Below are 22155 nucleotides of genomic sequence, written 5' to 3'. Positions count from 1 at the left end.
CCATAACAACAATATATGTTCCATGTGGTTTGCCTTTCAGCCTTTGAAGCTCAGTTTAGTTATGTGTAAAAATGGGGATATGACATCTGTCTTGTGGAGCTGGTTGCAATGATTAGAGATTTGAAAAGTGTTTGCCATTATTAGTAATTGACATCAGAGGAGTTCAATAAATGGTATAGACTCTTTCATTGCTGAAAATTTGAAATGGAAATTTATAACTAATTTTTGTTACTCAAATGAATTATATGTTCAGTCATTACTATTAAACTGTTCAATAGAGTAGGATATCACAAAAAGGCTTGGCTTTCTGTCCCAAGAATATTTTCCATAGTGTTTTGCAGGTTACAGAAACAGACCCACACAGAGAATGTTGTACTTTTCAGTACACAAGTCACTCAAGCTATAATAATTTATTTTCCTGCAACATTAGTCATTGTTTTAAAATTCTTTCTGGTGTGATAAATCTATTTCTTTTTGCTTTCTAGATGAGTATACTTACAATACGTAACCTTGACAATGAATGTATGTGGGTAGATCAACGGGCAAAGGATAAATGTGAAAGTTACTGTAAAATGTTAGTTGAATCCTTAACCTACAGTTAGTAATACATAAGTGATGAAGAATGAAGGTCTTACCTTTTTGACCTGCTTTAGCCTATGAAGGGTAAATATAACAATTAAAGAGCTGATCATGATTATTCAGAAGAAGGAGAACACATTTCTCAAGACTCATTTTCTTGATTACCAGTTTTCAGATTGATGTGACTTTGACACAGGATATTTCTACTTGGAACGCATCTCAAAATATCCTGTACTAATATAGCTTTCGTTCTATAAAATTTGATTCATCAGAAGGAAATTTGTTATAAGAGGAGAATATGAATTTCAACCACAAGCCGACCTGAGTTAGAAATACAGCTCTACCATTACTAACCATGGGATCTTGTGGTATAATAAAAAATACATACTTGGTCTTTGCCCCTGGTTCCTGACACAGATTCCTAAAACTCTTGGACTTCAATGTCTTTTGTGTACTAATGAGATGCCTAAAGCATGGTCGGAGGTTTTAGAGAGTCATGTGATTAGAATGTTAGAATTTTCAGCCCCACCCCTTGATTTCCAAAGAGGAAAGAGGAGCTGGAGATTGAATTCAGTCACCAGTGGCCAATGATTTTAATCAATCATGCCTGTATAGTGAAGCCTTCATAAAAACTCCTAAATGACAGTGTTAGGTGAGCTTCTTAATTGGTGAACACATTGACACTCTAGGAAGGTGGCGCACCTGGAAAGGGCATGGAAGCTCTGGACTACCCTCTACGTCTTCCATATCTTGTTCTAGTGTCTCTTCCATTTGGCTATCCTTTAAGTATAGTTGTTTTCCTGAGTTCTATGAGTTTTTCTAAGGAATTATACACTTGAGAAGGTCATAGGAAACCCTGAATTTGTAGGCAACTGGGAAGATGTGTGGGTAGCCCCCGCACCCCACTTGCAGTTGGCATCTGAGGAGGGGGAAGTCTTGTGGGACTGAGCCCTTAAGCTGTACGATCTGTGTCAACTCTGGGTTTTGACATCTGAATAATGACGAGATTCAAAAATTTGGAAAGAAAAATTTTCTCATAAAAGAGAAATAAACTGGCCTTTCCACAGTCTAGGAATCATGGCCCCTGGCTGCCAAGAACAAGCACTTTGAGGAAGAGAAGCATATGAAAGGAATTTATGCTGAACACGTTGGTTAAGTATGCATATTTAATAAGCTATAGGAACAGGAAATATTTGAAAGGAGAAACAAATGCATGCACAACTGAGTTTCACGGCTCTTCATGGCTCTTCAAAAATAAAGGGTGTTGTTATCATGATCCAAGGGTGGGGTTTTAAGCTTACTGATGTCAAAAGGTGAGGCAGAGGACACAAGAACCCTCACTGTGCCTCCTCCATGAGTTGGCCAAAACCAGCCTGGAGAGCATAGTTTTCAGGAAGAGATGCGTGGTGAAACTGGTGAGTTGTCATGTAGAAACAGCAAAGAGGGAGGGCAAGTCCGGACACGGCCTCAGATGGTTAGTTAAAGGTGATTAATGAAATGAGTTGTCTGTATCTTGTTTTTCAAAGCTGGTTTCTGTTTACTTCTTAGGTAAGAATTCTGGTTAAAGGTTAATAAGAAAGGAGCATACTGTGGCATGTCTGACTACCTGTCCTGTCATGGCCAAGAACCCATTTTTTCAGATTTCTCTGGTGTCTCCTTGGCCAAGAGAGGGTCCATTCAGTCAGTTGAGGGTCTTGGAATTTCATTTTTATTTCTCAGTAGTTGTTGGAATTGAATCAAATTGGTGGACACCCAGTTGATGTTAAAGATTTGGAGAATTTGTGTGGAAAGTGACGTGTATTTGGTGTCCAAAAAAATAACATAGTTCTAAACCAAGTTTCTTAACTATAATAAATTTGTTGGTAATCTCTCTTTAAAAAGTTGGAGAGTATTATAAGACCTTAAAAAGTGGTTAGGAGGACCAAAGGGAATAATGTATGTAAATCTCCTAGTGCAATGTTTGTTATTTAGTAACTCTATATAAATTCCATAAATGTTAACACCTACCCTCATTTTTCCACCTGACTTTTAAAGGAGTGCCAGACATCTGTGGTGTACTGTTTAAAATGTGGTGGAGAGCATGGCAAATAAATCATTTATGGTGGCTCTAAATTACCTGGTGGAGAGACAGAAAGGAAAATCCTGAGAACCCTGCATGAAATGGAAAAATATGGAGTTATCTTTTGTGATATATTAATAGACAATTGAACAACAGTTTCACCGCAATATTTATAAATGGCTTGATAACCAGAAAGGAAAGCTCTTTTAGTGTATTGTCCTGGCCTTATTGAATTTTTTATCTAATGATTTGGATGACGTTATGGAGGGCTTGTTTGGCAAATATATCAGGAGAGAGAACTTGCATATTTGATCAGTAAGGATGTTAAATAATTCTTCTTAGGCCCAGAGATGTGGACAAAAATAGAAATGGTGAGTGTTGACACCAAGTGTGGTTGTAGACATCTACAGTCACCCTTGGTGGTTACAGGTGTATTGTGTTATTGTGTTATTGCCAGAACTATAACATAAGAAACATTCATTAGGACAGAGTACCCAGAGAAGAGCAACTATCTGGAATGAGTTGTGGACAAAGGGATGTGGAAGTTGTGCTAACTAAGGAAGAGTTCAAGGCCCGAATTGTTTCTCTACGGGAACAGGGACCTTAACTTTGTTGATTTATTTTAAGGGCTGTCATATGCAAGGAGACACAAGCTGATTCTGGTCACTCTAGAAAACGGCATTAGAAACAGTAGATGTATAACACTGAGAAGTAAAATCCAGTTCAAATTATGAAAGGCTTTTCTGATCATTAGAAAAATTTAAAAGTTGAATTGGCAACTTCAGAGTAGAGACCTCATTGCTGGAAATTTTAAGCAGAGGCTGCATGATATGATGAAGAGGAGAGTCTAAATAGTCTCTTCCAATTCCCCCTCCACAAATTCTCTAAAATATTTTTTTAAATATTGGACAGCATTAAAAAAAAAGGCATTCATAATTCATCTAACTTTGACAAATAAAATTTGTTTATTTTTTATCCTATATTGGGTCCCCTTTTAAAGACAAGAAACCCTGATATAGTATGTAGTTGAGTGCATCGCTCAAGATACACACATTTTTAGGTTTCTTGATAAGCCTTGCTATTGAACCACCCACAACTTCCAACTCACCGAGTCACTATTATCAGTAGCAAATGTCAGTGAGTGGTCATACATAGTTATGAAGTTTGCATGGAATGTATGTTCTTTTCTTGATTGTTTTATTATGCTATTTTCAATTTATACTTTTTATTTTGACTTTAAAAAGATAGAGAACAATATTTATTGAGGCAGACTCTGTTAATTGACTATCCAATACCCATTTCTCCCTTTTTTGTTACTAACAGAATCCAGATTTTATGCCTAACTCCAGGGACGAACTCCAGGAAATATAAGCACTTTCCCATACTCTTTTGCGGCAAAAGGAAGTGATATAATATTGCTAATGAGATTTAACTTCAAGTCTGCTGGGGGCTCTTCAAGGCGTATTCTTGCCTTGAACATGGATTTGTGACAGAAGCCAATGCCGCCATCTTGAGGCATAAGGGGAAGGCTGAGAGCATTTTAGCGATATCACTCCTGAGATTGCTGAGCCACAGAACAAATGTCAACACCTGCCTTCTTCTGGACTTCTAGCTAGAAAGGAAAAAGACACCTATATGTTTGCTTAAATCACTGCCTTTGAGTTTTCTGCCACTTGCAGTTGAAATTATTCCTAATTGATTGTTTGCCCTTGGCCTTTATTCAGTAGTCAACAAATACTAATAAAACTTGTGCCTTGTGCTTTGTGGGATCCTATTCATCTTCCTTCAGAGAGATCTCAGCCTCAGATAAGGTCTAAAAGAAGTCAGGGACAGCCTAAATACTCACTTTCTTCTTTTCACTTCTTTTCCTAGGAAGTGGGACTATGGGATGATACATTAGAGTGACTGGAGGACAGCTGTGTCAGGGAGCGAGACCTGTGTTAATTGGCACCTGAATGCTATTCCCATCGTGTGCTTCTCTGAAGGTGGTTGTGCTAAGATTTTGGTGGCATCTGCACCTGGTAATTTAGCTGTTGAGAGGGAAGAGGTAGGGGCAGTGTTTGAGGAGAATGTTAAATTGCATTAATTTTCTGCGTACTTTATTTAGCTTTATTTATCTAAAAGGTACATTACCACTATAATCTGTGAATAAGATATTTAGAGATTTTTATTTAAAACCATGTGAATGCTCTTTGTAAGATGCATTTTTGAAGTGACAATTTATCCCCAAATATCTTGACGATCGTGTATTAATATTTTCAGGGAAATGATACATATATTCTTTTCAAGAACTATATATAAACTATGTCTTTAAAAATAAACTCAGCAAAATATAATCTTTAAATAGAAAAAAAAATCCCCAAAAGGAAATACACCAAATGTTCATCTGATGCCATTGAATGTTAGGAATTTGTGTGCTCAAGAAAATATTCTACTTTTCTGACTTTAATTTTATTGTAATTAGGAAGCATTATTTTTATACTCTAAAAAGAATGAGTTGAAGGAATTATGTACCAAGTCATGACAAATGAATTGACATAGAAACAGCAGAACCATTTTTAATGTGTTTATATAAATAGATCTGTATGATTATAATTAAGCATCTTAAAGCACATACTGCTAAAAAGAACAGTTCTTCAAATTGAAGCTGGGTTTTATTACAATATACAACTCAATAAGTTAGACGATATTCTAAAGAGAATGAGATAATGGCAACATTAAAGCCATTATATTTAGCATATCTATGTATTATATGTCTGTGCATTAATACCTATCTATGTATGAAGCAAACAGAATTACCTATCCAAAGCTTTGGTATCAGTAACCTAAAAATGCTGATGTGTTGCTTCTGGGACCTTGAGAGAAGACAATATTGTCACATCCTTTTTATATGATAAATTCAAGAATCTTCTAATAAGTGAGTCTTTTCCCTTAGTGGAGGACACTTGCTTCTTACATTCATAAAAACACTGTAAGAAGAGCATGCAATCACATGTTTTAGATTTTGAAGTCCAAACTTTTAATTTGAAAAGATGAAGATATAAAAGTTTAGTGACAAAAGCATTTTATTTAATTTTCGATTTGATAATCATTGTACTCTTACTTGACATACAAAGATGATTAATTGATGTGTCCTACATTACCAGCATTTAGTGCCAGGAAGTGGTTCAGTGGATGATAAGCAAGAAGTCTTGGTTCATGGGAAACAGGGAGGAAAAGAAACCTACATTAAAATTCAAAGTACTCATTGGATGGCAAACCGTAGCAGGACAGTCATTGGTGATCTTCACTTGAGTAGATTCATCAGAAGGGCGGAGGCAGAAGCCAGCTTTTGGAGGAGAAGTCAGGTGAAGGGAAACCATTAGCATTAGGTTGTCTCTTCCTTCAAAGGTATATAGGGGTTTGGGGGATCAGAATTCAAGTCTGCTGACTCCCAGATTATTACCCATTCCTACCAAAGCATATTGAAAGTTTCATGAATGCAGAACTCCATCAGTATCAAAATTTGGTAATGTTCGCTTCATGTTCCTCAGGAAGAACCCCATGTTCAATCCTTATAACCCCTCAGTAGAGCTCATTGACCTATTTCATAATTATGTGCAAGCTCCACTATAGTAGGCTACTATTTATTTATTTATTGGCCTGGTAGGGCTCAGTAGAAGCAAGAACTCTAGTTTTAGGTACATGTGTGTTTATATGCATAGTCATCTCCCCTCAACCCCAATCAGGATTTTATTTTCTCTAAAAATCAGGCCACATATTGCAGAACTTTTTGCTGCCCATGCGAGTGCAGACCCTTTTGTAATCATTTGCCAACTGCATGACAATTCCTACTCTTTCTCTTTCTTGATCCTTGGAAAGTTTAGCTATGTAGCTGTTAGGCCGGTTATGGCTAGTCACTTCCCAACAAGCTGTGCCCTTCCGTTCCTAGCAAATTGTCCATCCTCTCTCAAACCCAAATTCTCTAATTACTCTATAATTCCCTACTTCTAGGTCCACCAAATATTAAGCCTCTTGTGGATCTTTTCCACTGAATGCACAGAAACATTTATTTCTCTTTTAAACTGTACCCTACACCATCAACCTTTTATCAAAATGTCATTCAGCCAAATTAAAAACCCGTTGTCTTTCCCAGGATACTTTTTTTTTTTTTTTTCAAATTGCTCTGCAGTGAAAGCCATTCTTCCCTTAAACTACATTAAATTAGGCCAGAAAGGGGTCTTGTCACTCTCCCAACTTTCCAAAAATTTCCAAGTCATTAGTCATCCTCCCTCATTGAAAACACAGTCTACTCTGAGGATCAGGCTTCCCAGTTCAACCCTTCTCCTTCGTTATTGTCCTCAGACTTGCCTCTCTTTTCCAGTGAGACTGACACATGGGTACAGACTTTTCTTCTTTATGCTAACTGCGCAAGTATCAGGATGTCCCTAGCTACAGAATAAGCCTGTGGTATCCAAGCGAATGATTAAGTTGGCCACATAGCCATTTGTGTTTCCATTTTGAGCAGGACTACCAGGAGGAAAGCCCATTCCACGAAGGGACTATGCTTTCAAGAGTAAGTGGTGGCTCAAGCCTATAATCCCAGCACTTTGGGAGGCCGAGGCAGGTGGATCACGAGGTCAGGAGATCGAGACCATCCTGGTCAACATGGTGAAACCCCATCTCTATTAAAAATACGAAAAACTAGCTGGGCGTGATGGCGCGTGCCTGTAATCCCAGCTACTCAGGAGGCTGAGGCAGGAGAATTGCCTGAACCCAGGAGGCGGAGGTTGCGGTGAGCCGAGATCGCGCCATTGCACTCCAGCCTGGGTAACAAGAGCGAAACTCCGTCTCCAAAAAAAATAAAGAGTAAGTGGTATGCTCAGTTGCAGATCCCTGGACATTTTCTCTCTAGAACATCTAGGGGCTCCAGGGAGACAAGAGACTTTTCAGAAAACTTCAGATCCATTCAGTTAGGATCTTAAAACTCTGGGACCACAAGCAGAAAAAGACATTGTTTCAGATTGTCCCCATGGCTCAGGGGAAACACTATAGTGTGAATACAGGATTTAAAAAGAAAAAAGCAAGAATATTCTAGCTAACCAGGGACTCGCTTGAAAAAAAAATCTTTCAATAATAATAATATTAATAAGGAGAAGCCAGAGAGTTCCAGGAGGCTCTGATAGAAAAGCACAAATATGTTACAATTTTTGGTGAAAGGAACTCAAAATAGTTTCCTCCCTAGTTTCAACTGCTTGCAAGTCTGCCTTTTCTCCCAGCTTAGCTTTATCTGTGTGGTGTCAGTTAGATTTGACCTGTGAGGGAAGATCTTTGCTTTTCATTTCTGCCAGCTGCAGGAGTTTCTTGCTGGGCAGTGCTTTTGCTTCATCCTTTTAATGGTTGACCAAAGTGATAAATGCTGGGGGTGAAAGGGAGAATAGTCTTATTCAGAAACCAGAATAATTCTGAATCCATTGAATGGAGAGGCCAGGCTAAGAGTCTGCCTTGGGCCTTCCCTGTCTTGGTTTTTATTATCCAACAATCAGACCCAGGGAGTGGGGGTGTGGAGGAAGAGGCAGAATGTTTTATTTCCTGTACACTGGATTTATTTCTGACACATATAGCGATTCAAAAGAGAAAATCGCTCTTTAACATGCCTCAAGCAGACAGCTAAAAATCTTGAACCCTGAATCACAATCTCAGCTCTGACTTAATTCATAAATGTTATAGCCAGGAAGAAACTTAGGGATATTCAGATAGCTGAACCCCTCCACTTTACAGATGCCCAAATTAGGGCCCTAAGATAATACCATATGTGACTTAATCAAGACAATACAGCTGTGCTCTTTTCTCATCAGTATCATCTTTGCAGCATTTTCTCTCCCAAATCAAATTATCTAATATTCATCTCACTTACATGGTAAAATTCTTTTCTCCCTACCCAAACTTATTTCTGTTGATGCATTTTTCAAGAAGTCAGGGTACCTGACAGCCTTTATCTCTTATTTTAGTAAGGGATAGTTCTTATTAAGTAAGGGACATAGTTTCCTGGGGACGATTAATACTCAGAAAGTATCTTATAAAGGATAAAAAGGAATTGAGAACTGAGAGCTGAAAGTGACAGGAATCCAAATATATATTTAACTGAAGAAGTGACTCTCTAGAGTATGCTAGAAAGGAAGAGGCTTTAGATCTGGGGAAATAGTATGATTAATCACACTGTGCATAGTCGGCTCATGGAACCTTGAGCCAGTTTACTTCCTTCCCCTACTATTCCGCTTCCAGGTCAAATCGAGGCTAAACAATGAAATACATGGTTTTTATTCTTTCTTTTTAATGAGTTCACCTTTCTGACTTAATACTCGTTTTTTATCTGTGTTATATATATATATATATATACACACACACATACACACACACTTACAGACATGTATACATATATGAGAAAGGTTGATCTCTAAATGGTGATATAAATCCTTTATTCTGTTTGTTCTGCTTTCAACTGAACAGAAAACAACCACATGGGCAGACTGTAGTTCTTATTCTTAGAGTCAGGGTAGTTCCTTTGTACTTTTCTTAGTGGATTCTTGATCAATTGTGTTGCTTAAAGTTTTCTCTTTTACTTCGTATTTCAGCATTTGGCTCCAAAAACCAGTACGTTGCTGTCTTTGTTTTATGATTCTTCTTAACAACTTCCTCTTGGTCTGAATGAGAAATACGAGATTAAAAAACAAGGAGGATGAGGACAATGAACATCAGAGGTAGGACCTTAAAGAATTTGTAATCTTAGGTAGAGAATAATAAGAAAATGTTGCAGAAAATAAAAATAATAATAATAATCCCAGAAAGTTGTGCCATGTTGAGGTTTGTGAAGCTATAGCATATGTGAATGGACGTTTCTCTTGAAAAGGTTATTAGCCAGAAGATATGAATGGTGGATAAGCCTTCATTTTCAACTTAAATTCTAATTTCCTCTAGCATACAAGTCAGAGTAGTAATATACTGGTGGTACTTTCTTTTGAGTGAACAATTTTGGTTTCTTCCTGCCTCATTCTTAAATGAAAAGGTTACTTCCTACCATTAGAGGTGAGAATGTTAAAATGGCATTCTTTTATTTATTTTTACTTGTATATCTATGATCTTTCCAAATGATTTGTGAAAGTAAAACATTAACATTATTGGGTTGGAAATTTTCTTTCTTTGTTTTTTAAAAGAATTTCTGAGTAGCAGTGGCTCCTAATTCTATAGTGTGTCTTTGGGTGGATAATTACTATAGAATACTGCAGACCTTTTTTTTTTCCTCCTGTAGAGTGATTGATTTTAACCTTTCTCCTCTGCCAAACCTTTGTTCCGTGCATGACATTTCAACCCCCACCACTTCCTATGTTTTATTTTGCTAAAGAAAATAGCATTTTTCTATTTCTGGACAAAGCATGGTTGTTTGTGTCAGTCAATTTAATACAATACACCAGTTCTTATTTGTACAGAGGAAGTACTAATAAGATTCCAGCAGGAGACGGGTCCTGAGCCCATGACCGTGTTTCCCATTGGGCCCAGAAGATAGAAGCCACAATAAGCCATTGCCGACAAGGCAACTTAATGGTGGTATAGGACCTTTTTGTCTCAGAAATTTTCAAGTAGTATGGAGTCCCAATACCTGCCGTATACACTAACTCCTGCAAATTGTACATGGACATAGAAATAAAATGGTCATGTGGCATAGTGGAAAGGACAAGCATTTTGGAGATTGTGTCATAGCTTCCATCTCTGCTCTGTTGTTTACCACCTCTGAACCATTAGCATTACATATGTTTTCTGAGGCTCTGGTTCCTCATTTGAAATGGCAAAAATATGTAGGTTTTGACTTTGCAGGGTTAGTGAGAGGATGAAATAAGATAATGAACACAAAGTTCTTAGCATAGTTTATGCTACATGGCAGTCACTCAATAAATCGTAGCTATTGTAATGAACCTATGGCATTTTGATGAAATAAGCAATTCTGTTTTGTTGTTGTTGTTGTTTTTATTTTATTTTTTTTAGATAGGGTGAATAAGGTTTGGATTTGTGTCCCCGTCCAAATCTCATGTGTGAATTTTAATCTCTGATATTATAGGGGGCCTGGTCAGAGGCGATTGGATCATGGGGGCACACTTCCCCGTTGCCATTCTCCTTATAATGAGTGAGTACTCACAGAGCTGGCTGTTTAAAAGTATGTTGCACCTCCTGCTTCATTCTCTTTCTCCTGTTTCTGCCATGTAAGATGTGCCTGCTTTCCCATTGCCTCCTGCCATGATTGTAAGTTTTCTGAGGCCTCCCCAGTCATGCTTCCGGTACACCCTGTGGAACTGTGAGTCAATGAAACTTCTTTTCTCTACAAATTACCCATTCCCAGGTAGTTTTTTATAGCAATATGGGAATGAACTAATATATAGGCTTCTGTTCTGTTGCCCAAACTGGAGTTCAGTGGCATGATCATGGCTTGCAGCAGCCTTGACCTCTTGGGCTCAAGGGATCCTTCTGCCTTGGCCTCCAGAGTAACTGGGACCACAGGTTTACACCACCATGCTTGTCCAATTTTTTTATGTTTTGTAGAGATGGGTTCTTGCCATGTTGCCTAGGATGGTCTTGAACTCCTGGGATCAAGCGATCCTCCAATCTCAGCCTCCCAACGTGGTGGGATTACAGACCTGGCCAAAGTAAGCATTTCTTATTATGAGATGTGTTTCATTTAAAACAAGGTTTTGAACCTCCTGCCTTTTTGTTCCATAAAGGAAATTAGCTATGGGAAAAGTGTAAAATATATCACTGCTATTTATGCCTTAATCCATTAGGCAGTTATTTAATGAATGACATTTGTTGGATGCCTAAGTCTAGAAGGGAAAACAGAGTCAGAGAGGCAGTATGATGGAGAGGAAAGAGCCTCTAGCATAGGCAGATGTGGCTCCCCATTCTGGCTCTGCTGTTTACTAACTGTGATTTGGTTAAGATATTTAACTTTTCTGAGCCTCATTTCTGGATCTCTAAAATATAGGTAATAAATACATCTCTTACAAAGCTGTGATGACAGTTAATAAAGCAGTTAGATTCAAAACATAATTGGGATGATGACAAAAATATTTACTAACCAGTATGGTTAGTAAATCAGGAAGAACCAGGTATAGAAAAGCAGTACATTTGTACATATCAGCATGTCAGTAGAATATCAGCCTTGCTTTCAACAAGGCCTAGAACATGGGAGGAAGGAACTCAGGTTTTAGTTTGAGGTTGGGAGTTTTATCATTTACATTGTTGCTTTTCTATATATCATAATGTTTTTACATCTTAAAAATCATTCTGGCTGGGGAGAGACTCTTAATTCTTAGAGACAGCCTAGGACTCAGCCAGGAGCATTGCCTTTGATATGCAAACTAACCAGTCCAGAGCCATACCTCTTCTGTCTGGCCCATACACCCCAGGAAGCAATATTCTTTCACTGTAATTATCCCTGGTCCAGTTACCAGGTGACTAAAAAGCCACCCTCAGATCCCAAAGTCCACCAAAATTACTTAATGTAGTCAGTCCTAATCTGTTTACTGTACCCTGCCTTGCCTTTCCTGAGGAAACCTCAGTAAAGGCTGTGGCCTAGACTTTCTCCTGGCTATCGTATTTTGCCTGCTGACCAAAATCTGGTGCTTCCCCTGTGACCCTACATAGGCATGTGTATTAGTCTCTTCTCATACTGCTAATAAAGACATACTTGAGACTGGATAATTTATAAAGAAAAGAGGTTTAATTAACTCATAGTTCCATATGGTTGGGGAGGCCACCAATCATGGCAGAAGAGTATGGGACATCTTACATGGTGACAGGCAAGAGAGAATGAGAGCCAAGCAAAGGAGGAAACCCCTTATAAAACCATCAGGTCTTGGGAGATATAGTCACTACCCTGACAACAATACGGGGGAACCACCCCCATGATTTAATTATCTCCCACCTGGTCCCTCCCAAAACACATGGGAATTATGGGAGCTACAATTCAAGATGAGATTTGGGTGGGGACTTAGCCAAACAATATCAGTATGCCTTTTGTTTCTAGGACCAGTGAGTATAATAAACTTTGTTTCCCTGAGCCTCTTCTATGTTTCCTCTTATAACCACACCTGACTGACCATCATATACCCAGAACACGAATAGACATAGAGATATTTATATGATGGCCATACAGTATGAAATGTGCTATAATAAAAGCATACAAAATAACAAAGTGAGCACAGTGTAGAGAGCCCCTAAACCTAACTTAAGGAAATCAAGGAATGAAGAGAAGACATAAACATTTGAGCTGAATGTTGAAGGATGGATAGGTAGGTTTATCAGGGCTGAGGTAACTCCATGCAGAGAGGGAAAAGCATGCACCACAGTGTGAAGGTACACACAACGTAGAACATGTTTCAGGATGGATGAGAGTTGCTGGGCTGTGGGGAAACTGAAGACTGGATGGATAATGGGTAACTGTGGACATGTAGGTAAGAGCTTGATCTTGAAGGGCTTTTGCAGTCATGCTGTTGCAGTGGGAAGAGCAATGGGAAAGGGGGAGATACTGGATAGAAAAAAACGAGTGAGCGACGTGGCTGCTTTGGTCAGCAGAGATATGAGAGCCTGAACTGTAGAGGGGTGTCCACTGGGCAAGGAGAGTACCAGTTCAGGAAATGTTAGACGTGGAACAGATGGAACTATGTTTGAGATTAAATATAGGGGTAAGAGAACAAAGCAGTTGAAGATGACTTTTGGGTCTTTAGCTTGAGTGACAGGTACCCATAGGAATCACAAAAGGGAGAATGATATCAGGCCAAAATACTTCTCTACGGGCCTGTGTAGCTACATCATTCCCCTGACGACCAGGTCAAGTGAGGCTTTTTTCCCCCCCCCCTTGTCTCACAGCTGTAAATATTTCATGCCAGTGGCCATGTTTCTGTTTTATTTTGGGAATGGCACTTTAACTGGTTTTTCAGTTTAAACGACTCAGGAACTGAAGGGCCATTTTCGTCCTCAGGGATATGTTTGTTGCTGAAGATGGCAGACAGTTGGGTGTGGGTGAGGACAAATAGCGCCTGAGGTCTTGCAACTTAGAAGTAACATCTTGTCGTTTGAGGATAACACTGCCAAAGGTGTGTGGGTGTATCTTTGAAGCAACAAAACAGAAAAAGCATGACCAGCAATCTGATCTAGGCTATGTGTCTATAAAAAATCATTATTTTCTTTATTGCTGCAACTCTTTTGGAGCTCCCTTATTGGCCTCAGAGATGGCCCTGTGTTCAAAGGAAACCACCCCGTTGCTCTCAGAGGGTGGTTGGCCAGCCTTTCGTCGATGTTTTATTTTTTTTTTTCCTGGCACTGCCCTGTTATGCCGATTCATTTAAAATTTTGCTTTTGTGTTTCCTCTCCCCATCATCCTTGGCAGTAGCTAGTAATCACCCACTCCTGGGGCTGTAGAGTGCAATAAGCCCCTGGCCCATGTGTTTCAGCAGGCATCGCTTCAGAAGTAGGGAGGTCGCATGTAGGCCAGACTTCACTACCCTCTTACTGTTCTGCTAGCACTGAAGCCACTTCAATGGGAGGACAGATTTATAAGAGGATTCCTTTCTCATCATAGTCCCTGTCCAACTTTTTGATTCTAAAGAAATTTGCAATGGTCTGGAATTTTCTTGACAGCACACATTTCCATTTTTTAAAAAATCTAAAAGCCAGGCTTTTTATACCCATCATTTCATTTACTACTACTCTACAACCACTACTGGCTACATTTATTGAGTGCTTACGTGCCATGCCCTGTGCTAAGTATTCTACACGGATAATATGAGTTCATCTTCACAAAAACCCATGCAATAGGGCCATGACTACCTCCATGCTTCAGAGGAGGAAACAGGCTTCCAGAGGTAAAGTCATTTATTCAGGTTCACTGAAACACTAAGTGTCCACAAGTGGACAGGCCACGAATCCAACCTGGACATTCTTAACTGCAGAGTTTGCATTCCTAACCATCACTTTGTACAACCCTGCAAGTAAATAAATATTACCACTTTTAAAGAAAATGAAACTGAGAATTGAGGTTAGAATCCAGAACCCAGGTCTCTCTGACTTTAGAGCCATGTTCTCACTTGTTATACTTTGCAGTCAAAGCATTTCTTCATATAAATTGTTTTGTCTCAGGTAACTGACCTTGAATCCTGGGATCTTCAGAATAAGTTGATGAAATTGGCATTGGTTTATGGTGTAATAATATTTCTGGCCTGATCATGCCATTCTTTTTCAGTGTTGGTGGTAAAAAGTACATAATAGGAGACTATCTTTATCATAAATGATTAACTATGAAATCCCAGAAAGTCAGTTTGGGCTTGTAACATTGCTGACTTTCACTGAATACCAAGCACTATGCCATTAAGGCTGATATATGGGAAAATTTTTTCCTCTTCAGAGTTTACAGTCTTCAGAGAAATGCAGGACAGCTATTTATTTTTGTATTTATGCAAATTATATATACATAAAGAGTAGGTAAAATATAAAAACAACATATGGTTTAGAAGAATTTCTGTAAGTACTCCTGGCATCTCCAGATACAGAAACAGCATGGCTGCTAATAACATGGCTTCCTCAGCAAACAATGATCACAGTGCTTAGCCTGTCTCCGAATATGAGAAGTGAGGGACTCTTCGAGAAGTGGGTGCACTTTTTATACTTACACACTAGTTTTCCATCCTCATTCATGATAAATAGCTGCCATTTTAAGGAAGTTTAACCTGAGGGAAAAGGGGAGAAGCTGGAGGTGACAGAATAGGACAGAGCAAAAGTCACTTTCAGGATCTAGCATGTCTTCTTGAGCTGAAACCAAGCAAAGACACTGACCTGTATTATACAGCAAACTTGACACATTTAGCAGAATTTGATTGAGGCTCAAGCCTCTGAATCAGAAATATTTAAGGACAGCATAGAACCAGTTCCTTAATCAATGAGCCTAATAATATCTCTTGCTAATCAGAGGAAAAGGACAAAAAAAAAGATTTTTAAGGGAAGAAGAAGGAAGATAGAGAAAAATGGACCTGCCAGTTATTAGACTTTGTCTACATGCCAGGATTGTTGTGTCATATTATCTTTGTAGCAACCAAGGGGAGCGGATGCTATTCTTAGTTCATCATGTTGTTGATGGGGAAACTGAGGTTTCAGAGTTTAAGGGCTTTGCCCAAGATCATACAGCTAAGGAAGTGGTAGGCTCAGAATCCTTACCCAACTCCTTCTGATTTAAGAAAAACCTGTACTTTCCTACATTAGTGAAAAGCTTTCCTGGAAGACTGCAAATCACTGCCAAGTGGCGTTTGCATTCTCTGGGCACATCTTGCCTTGATATTTGGCAGAAATCGTGGAAACCAAAGGTGAGCAGTGTGGCCAGAGCACAGCTGGGGACTCTTCAGTTCCCTCTCCTTCCAAGCTGGTGGATGATAAGCACAGTCCCTGCTTTACGCACCAGGCTTCATTTGTTCTTTGCACCACAATGCAGCCCCAGTGCCTATAGTGCAGAAAGAAATTAATTTTCCCAATATTATGTAATTCTGGCATGTACTGAATGCAGCCAGAGAGACTAAGCCAGGATTGTATCAAGGACTTATGCCTGTGTCTGTGCAGAGGGATGTGCAGTTGCCATAGCAGCAATCAATCTACTAAATAACTAGTAACATAAACTGATTCGAAGGCAAAGACTGATTTGGGTCAGGGAATTGCACTCTATAAAGAACAACTTCTTGGTGACTTCTGAGGGTTTTTTAGCTTTTATGGGTGGCCCTAGAGATGTATAGTGAGTGACTGCTCAGAGGCAAGAGGGTGTGTGTGTCTCAAGAGGAGATCAGCATGCTGTTCTCAGGGAGTCAGAATAGGGAATTCCATGGAACGTGCTGTGAAACTGCTCTTCCACTGAATAGCAATTCCCAGAGGCTTAGGAGGACCAGAAACAAAAATAATAGCATCCAATTATTGAGCTCTTACCACATCCTAGGATGCCTCTCGGTGCTGTACAAGCATCTTGTCAACAATCCTACAAAATGGGATTTATCACCACCCTTCTACAGGTGTGGACACTAACATTAATATGCCCTGAGTCATATAATTACCAGGTGTGGACTGCGGATTCACACTCAGGTGGGCTTGATACAGATGCTGTTCCCTCTCTGCCCTGCCATATGGCTTCTCTACCTTGGACTTTCTCTGAAAAGGAAGGATGTTTCTTGGCCACCCCCATGGTGAGGATTGCAGTGTTCTGATTCTGCTTTGCACAAGGTGGAATGCTACTCATTATTTCTAATCCAACATGAAAACTGTTAGGGCAGGAGAACTTGCGACCCCTAGAGGTAGCATTGACTCATTCCAGACATTCCTGTTGTCATACTCAAAGAAAAAATTATTTTTTCTTTTTCTTGGGATTTTAGAATGGTATCAGGTATTCTGTTGTCTCCTTTTTATCTTGCCAAGCTTTTGGGTAAATCTGGTCTAAGAAGAAAGAATTTCTGAATTATAATAAAAGGTGGCATGTTGTAAGCAGAAACTACTGACTGGATAGTCTGTGTTGCCTTATGGGCCGTGCTACTTTGTAGATGTGTGATCTTGGGCAATTTCTTCAATTCTTTTAGCCTCAGTTCTCAACTCTATAAAATGGGGATGATTATGTTGACAGCGATGATGATGATGATGTCAACTAACTCTCAGTTGCCTAAAATACTTTTGGGAATGTGAGATAAAAATTACTTCACAGGCTTAAGAATTAAAGACTCCTGCAGACTCCCTTGCGACAGGGAATATATTCCCTCATCCATATATCCTGATTTTTTAAAATTCATTTTTTGGCTTAGCTTCTCTACATTAAATGTTTGTGAAATGAAGGAAGTCTAGGAAAGCAATTCATAGAGTGCTGTCTCATGGTTATGGTTTAATAAATATTAGTTTTCTATTTAAACATAGAGAATCCTCTTCAGCTTTTAGTTGCTAGTTTGATTCAGTACCCCAGAACTTGAGCCTGAAGAACTTGGAGGAAGGAGATTTATTTGGACATTTGGAAATACCTTCATGTTTTCTGTTCCTTCTTTCTGACTCTGTGACTGAAAGTCAGACGTAAGGTAAATGATGTTGACTGAGTTTCCCCCTGGAAGCCTCACCTTCCCAGGGCCCACAGCCACAGAGCCTGGGTCAAGAACGCTGGGAATGGGCTCTAGTCAATGGGCAATTGACACAGCTGTGCCTGCTGGAATACATCTCAAGGAGCTGCATAGGTGAGTTCCTTTGTGGGCGGGGCGGGGGGGTGGAATCCTACTGTTTCTCACTCTCCTCGCTGAAAGGATGACAATTTCTGGTGGAAAGATAGTCCCTGAGCCAACCCTTTTTAGATGGACTCTTAGTAGGTTATAAATACCATACAGGCAGGGCTGGGCAGCATTTTGAACTTGTGACCTGGAGGTGAAAATTCTGTCCATCCCTTCTAATCATTCTTCCCCATGAGGTGGTATTTTTGTATTGACCTATAACCCCTCTACTGGCTTTCTGTGCGTGGCACTGCTGTAATTTGAGGCTTTAAAATAAGTGCTCAGTTTTCTTCCTGTGTGTGGACATTGATTTTTTTAAAAAAATACTAGAATGCAAACGGAACCTGTGCCTGCTATCTGAATATCTCTAATTAGACTACTTGTGCAAATCTACCAATTGACTTTCATAGATTGAACCCAAGTCTGCAACTGTGTTGGAGTGGAAATGAGATTGCTTTGCCTCCCAAGTTATCTTCAGTACTTTGAAAGCAGACAGATTTCCCAAATTTAAGATACAACAGTAGGCAAAAGTTCCTGAGACACAGTGTAATCATCACACAGGCAAATTATCTCTGCCATGAGAAAATTGGAGCAATAAATGAAACAGTCCACTTCAGTAGGAGGTTATATATGTTACAGTGCCATGTCAACCTGCTTCACTGATTATATAGAGTTGAGACAGCCATTCATGCCTTCATTTTTTAGTCCTTTGTTTCTTTATATTCTGCTGAGCTTCGTTTTACTTGAGCTTTTTTGCCTTCTACCAATTAAGCCCAAAATTGGCAGTTAAGACAAAATACAAATGAAAGGGAGGCTGCGATGAGAAAGTAGAAAGACAATGGAGAATAAAGTTGAAAATTGATCTTTTCTTCCTTCCTCTCTGGCAGCTGTGTTGAGCAAAGGAGATACTGAGCATTGCATGACAGGGAACCAGTAATTTGCCAGGTTTGAATCCCTAAGCAGTCTTGAGTACAACTGTGTAGGAGATAAAAGTTTGCTGTTTAAGCCCATCCTCTCCCCATCTGACCTTGCTGCTTGAGTTTCTGAACCCCCCACTGGGCTCTTCCACGTGCAGAAACTTTGGGTAGCATTTATCAAGGTTTGCTGTATGCCAGCCACTGCTGTAAGTGTTTCATGTGGACTACCTCACAATTATCTTATGAAAACCCTAAAAAGAATCATCATCTCCATTTCCAGATGAGAAACCTGAAGCAATAGAGAAGTGTATTACTTGCATGAAGGTCACAGTTATAATGAAGTGGGAATAGGATTCAAAGCCACACTGTCTGACTTAAGAGCATTCTTGCATTTTCTAATTATAAAGGCATTCTGCCTTTATCATAGAAAACCTGAAACATACAAACAGGCATATGGAAGAAAATAAAACCATCTATTTTACTGCTGTTATGAAACCACAATTACAGCAGTTTTTGGCAGTTCTTTCCTTTTTAAAAATATAAATATAATTTAAAATAATGTTTTATTGAGATGATACTTTCGATAGTCAAAATTGGCAGTGAACATTTTTCTTTGCCATTATAATTTGTTCTGTTGGATAGTCCATGATGTAATTAACCATGCCCCTATTGTACTTGTAGGATATTTCTGGTACTTGGATTTCAACAGTGGAATAAAAGCCTGTTTTATTTAAGGGAAAAATGAATATTTTTAATGTGTGGAGTCAGGAAGGGGTGGCCTTTGGAATCAAGAAGTCCTTTGATCTAGATTTATTTTTATGTCTCAGGTTGTCATGTTCACTTTTTATTTGTATACATTCTCAGGCATCTTTAGAGAACGTATAGGTTCCTAAGCTTGCTTTCCTTTGACATCTGTATTTACAGAAAAGTGTAATTCCACCTTAAGATTGACTGACTGACAGTCTGTAAAGCAAAACTTATTCAAGAGCTACAGTGGACTTCTTTTGCTGGCATATTTCCTAGGTTTCCTGGAAAATTTGTACAGTGTTCCACTGTTTCCAGTCACATCTGGACTGTGTGCCCAAGGAAGTGTCTCATTTTCAACTTAATCATATACTTATTGTTTGTTACCTTGGTGGGAGGGAGGTGGCAAGGGGCAAGATACTCAACAGGCCATTGGGAGAGAAGAGCCATCACACGTGGTTCTTGTCATCAAGGACATATGCATCTAGCCAAAAATGAGAATGAAGAGCAACAATCATGACTTTCATAAGTGCTGTGATACATGTGGTTATAAAGGGTTATGGAAACCAGCTTAAGGAGCACGTTTCCTCAGAATAACAGTCATCAGCAGATGTTGTTTAAGCTTAGCTTGGAAAGATGATTATGAATTATGGAGGCAAATGAGGTGGGGGAAGGTACACCTTACAAAGGGAATGTTACACATAAGGGCATAAGATGGGGTTGTTAAGGAAACACTTGCAATACAAGGTGGGTCAAGCAGAGGATAAATAGTGGTTGATGATTAAATTTATGCTTAGTGTTCTATTATGGGAATGCTAAATTTGTGGGAGTTATTTATATCCTACTGCTGAAGGTCATTGCCAAGGTCTGATTTTTCACACACAAAAATTTGCAACCTCCGGCGTAAATGGGTTAAAGAGCTGGGCAGAGATGAGATCATGGAGAGTGTTTAATGACAGCTTTAGAGGTTTTGGACTTTAGTTGCTGGTGCATGCGTGAGGCACTTAAGCAAAGAGGAACCTGATTACTTCTCTCAGGAGGGAGCTCACAGGTTTGGAAGGAGCATCTTAGATACTAGCTGCATTACCCCCTTACTCATCTTTCCTTCCATCTACTCCTCCTTTATAACTTTGTTCCTCTTAGATGCTCTGGCCTTTGGAAATTTATTCAGATGCCTTGTTATATCTTAATATAAAGTTTCTCAACCATCGATATCCAGTAGAACCATTCAAAACATCTGCAGTTAACTCATTTATCTGTAGGTTAACTCATGGCCTACAAAATTGTGGTCTACTATGGCAGGACCTGGGTCATCCCTGCCTTAGGGTTGGTCAGCTACTGCACAAAAAACAACACTGGACACTCAGTCACTTAACGCATTTGCTCCCTTCCATTGCAGTCTCATGAGGGTCAGGGCAGATGTGTGTGGAGGGGTGGGGTGTGCTCTGCTTAGTCATTCATGCTCCCAGGCTCCCCTAGGTCTTCCATTCACATTTCCTTGGGTGGAACTCAGTCTCAAGGCCACACCTCATCTGTGGGAGGCTGGGAATATGGGTACAGAAGATGGGTCCAGGAAGAAAAGGAAATGAGATTTGGTGAACACACAACTACAGTGTATATGTATATCACTAAAATTATGGGAGACATCAGCAAAACCACAAGTCAGGCTTTCTGATTTGGGGACATCCCATTCCCACAAATATTTTATCACCTTTGAAATTTATCTAATCCAGTATGGATTTAGAGTTTGGCTTATTTGTGCAGATTTTCTATTTCTGCTTCTTACATAGAATTTATTTTCCATCTTTGTCCCATTTGGTAAAGCTCTTATAAAGATGTTTATAATTTCTGCTTTCACTCTGATGTTGAAGTGATGATTGTGAATCAACCTTCAAGTTGTAATGCAAAATTGAATATTCTATCAAAATAGTTCTATTAATTTAGAGACATCTTAAATAGAAGGTAAATCAGAAGCCTGTGAAAGGCTGAAAAACAGTAAGACAGTGTGTTCAGACTACATTTATAATAAAGGAAACTGCTAAAAATTATTTTCAGTTTGATTTGATTTACCTGTATAAAAGTGTGACTCTATTGTGCCTTTTGCCCTAATCTTTATATAGAATAACATTTGCTGTTTTTACCCTGTCCTCTACCAAACCAATCAGTCTGTCATATAAGTCATATATTTTGTTTTGTTTTGTCACCTTCACACCTGCCTTATTTAATTTCATGCAATCAGGAATGTGCTATGGAGAATATAATTAGCACTGCCAACAGACTAGTAATAAAAATGCATCTCTGTGTGGAAGAAGAAAGAGATGCTGCTGGGTAAGGAAATAGATTTTAGTTTAAAATTACACAGAAACAATTGGAAACCCAAAGGATAAGAATTGTTGAAATACAAAATATGCTTTGGTAATATCATCTGACAATTAATAGGTCTTTTTGGATTTGTCCCTTTATCCCTTCTTCCCCTAGCTTCCCTCTTCCCTGCCCAGCAGTGTAGGAGAGTCAGAGAGAGAGACAAGGCATTACACAGTCTCTTTGCCACCAGGATAAT

The 22155-nt window shown here is 39.1% G+C and overlaps 1 long non-coding RNA gene across 1 annotated transcript in view; it reads left to right on the top strand.

Annotated features, from left to right (window-relative positions):
• The first annotated feature begins 8170 nt into the window (after nt 1-8170).
• The window catches only part of LOC141582856 (uncharacterized), a 33548-nt gene continuing 19563 nt past the window's right edge, over nt 8171-22155 (top strand). The window contains exon 1 of the long non-coding RNA XR_012515764.1: nt 8171-9378. This is a non-coding gene — a long non-coding RNA (uncharacterized LOC141582856). The remainder of the gene's footprint in view (nt 9379-22155) is intronic.

Source organism: Saimiri boliviensis, chromosome 2 (genome assembly GCF_048565385.1).
Source record: "Saimiri boliviensis isolate mSaiBol1 chromosome 2, mSaiBol1.pri, whole genome shotgun sequence".
NCBI lineage: Eukaryota > Metazoa > Chordata > Mammalia > Primates > Cebidae > Saimiri > Saimiri boliviensis.
This window is presented reverse-complemented; position numbering and strand designations above follow the sequence as displayed.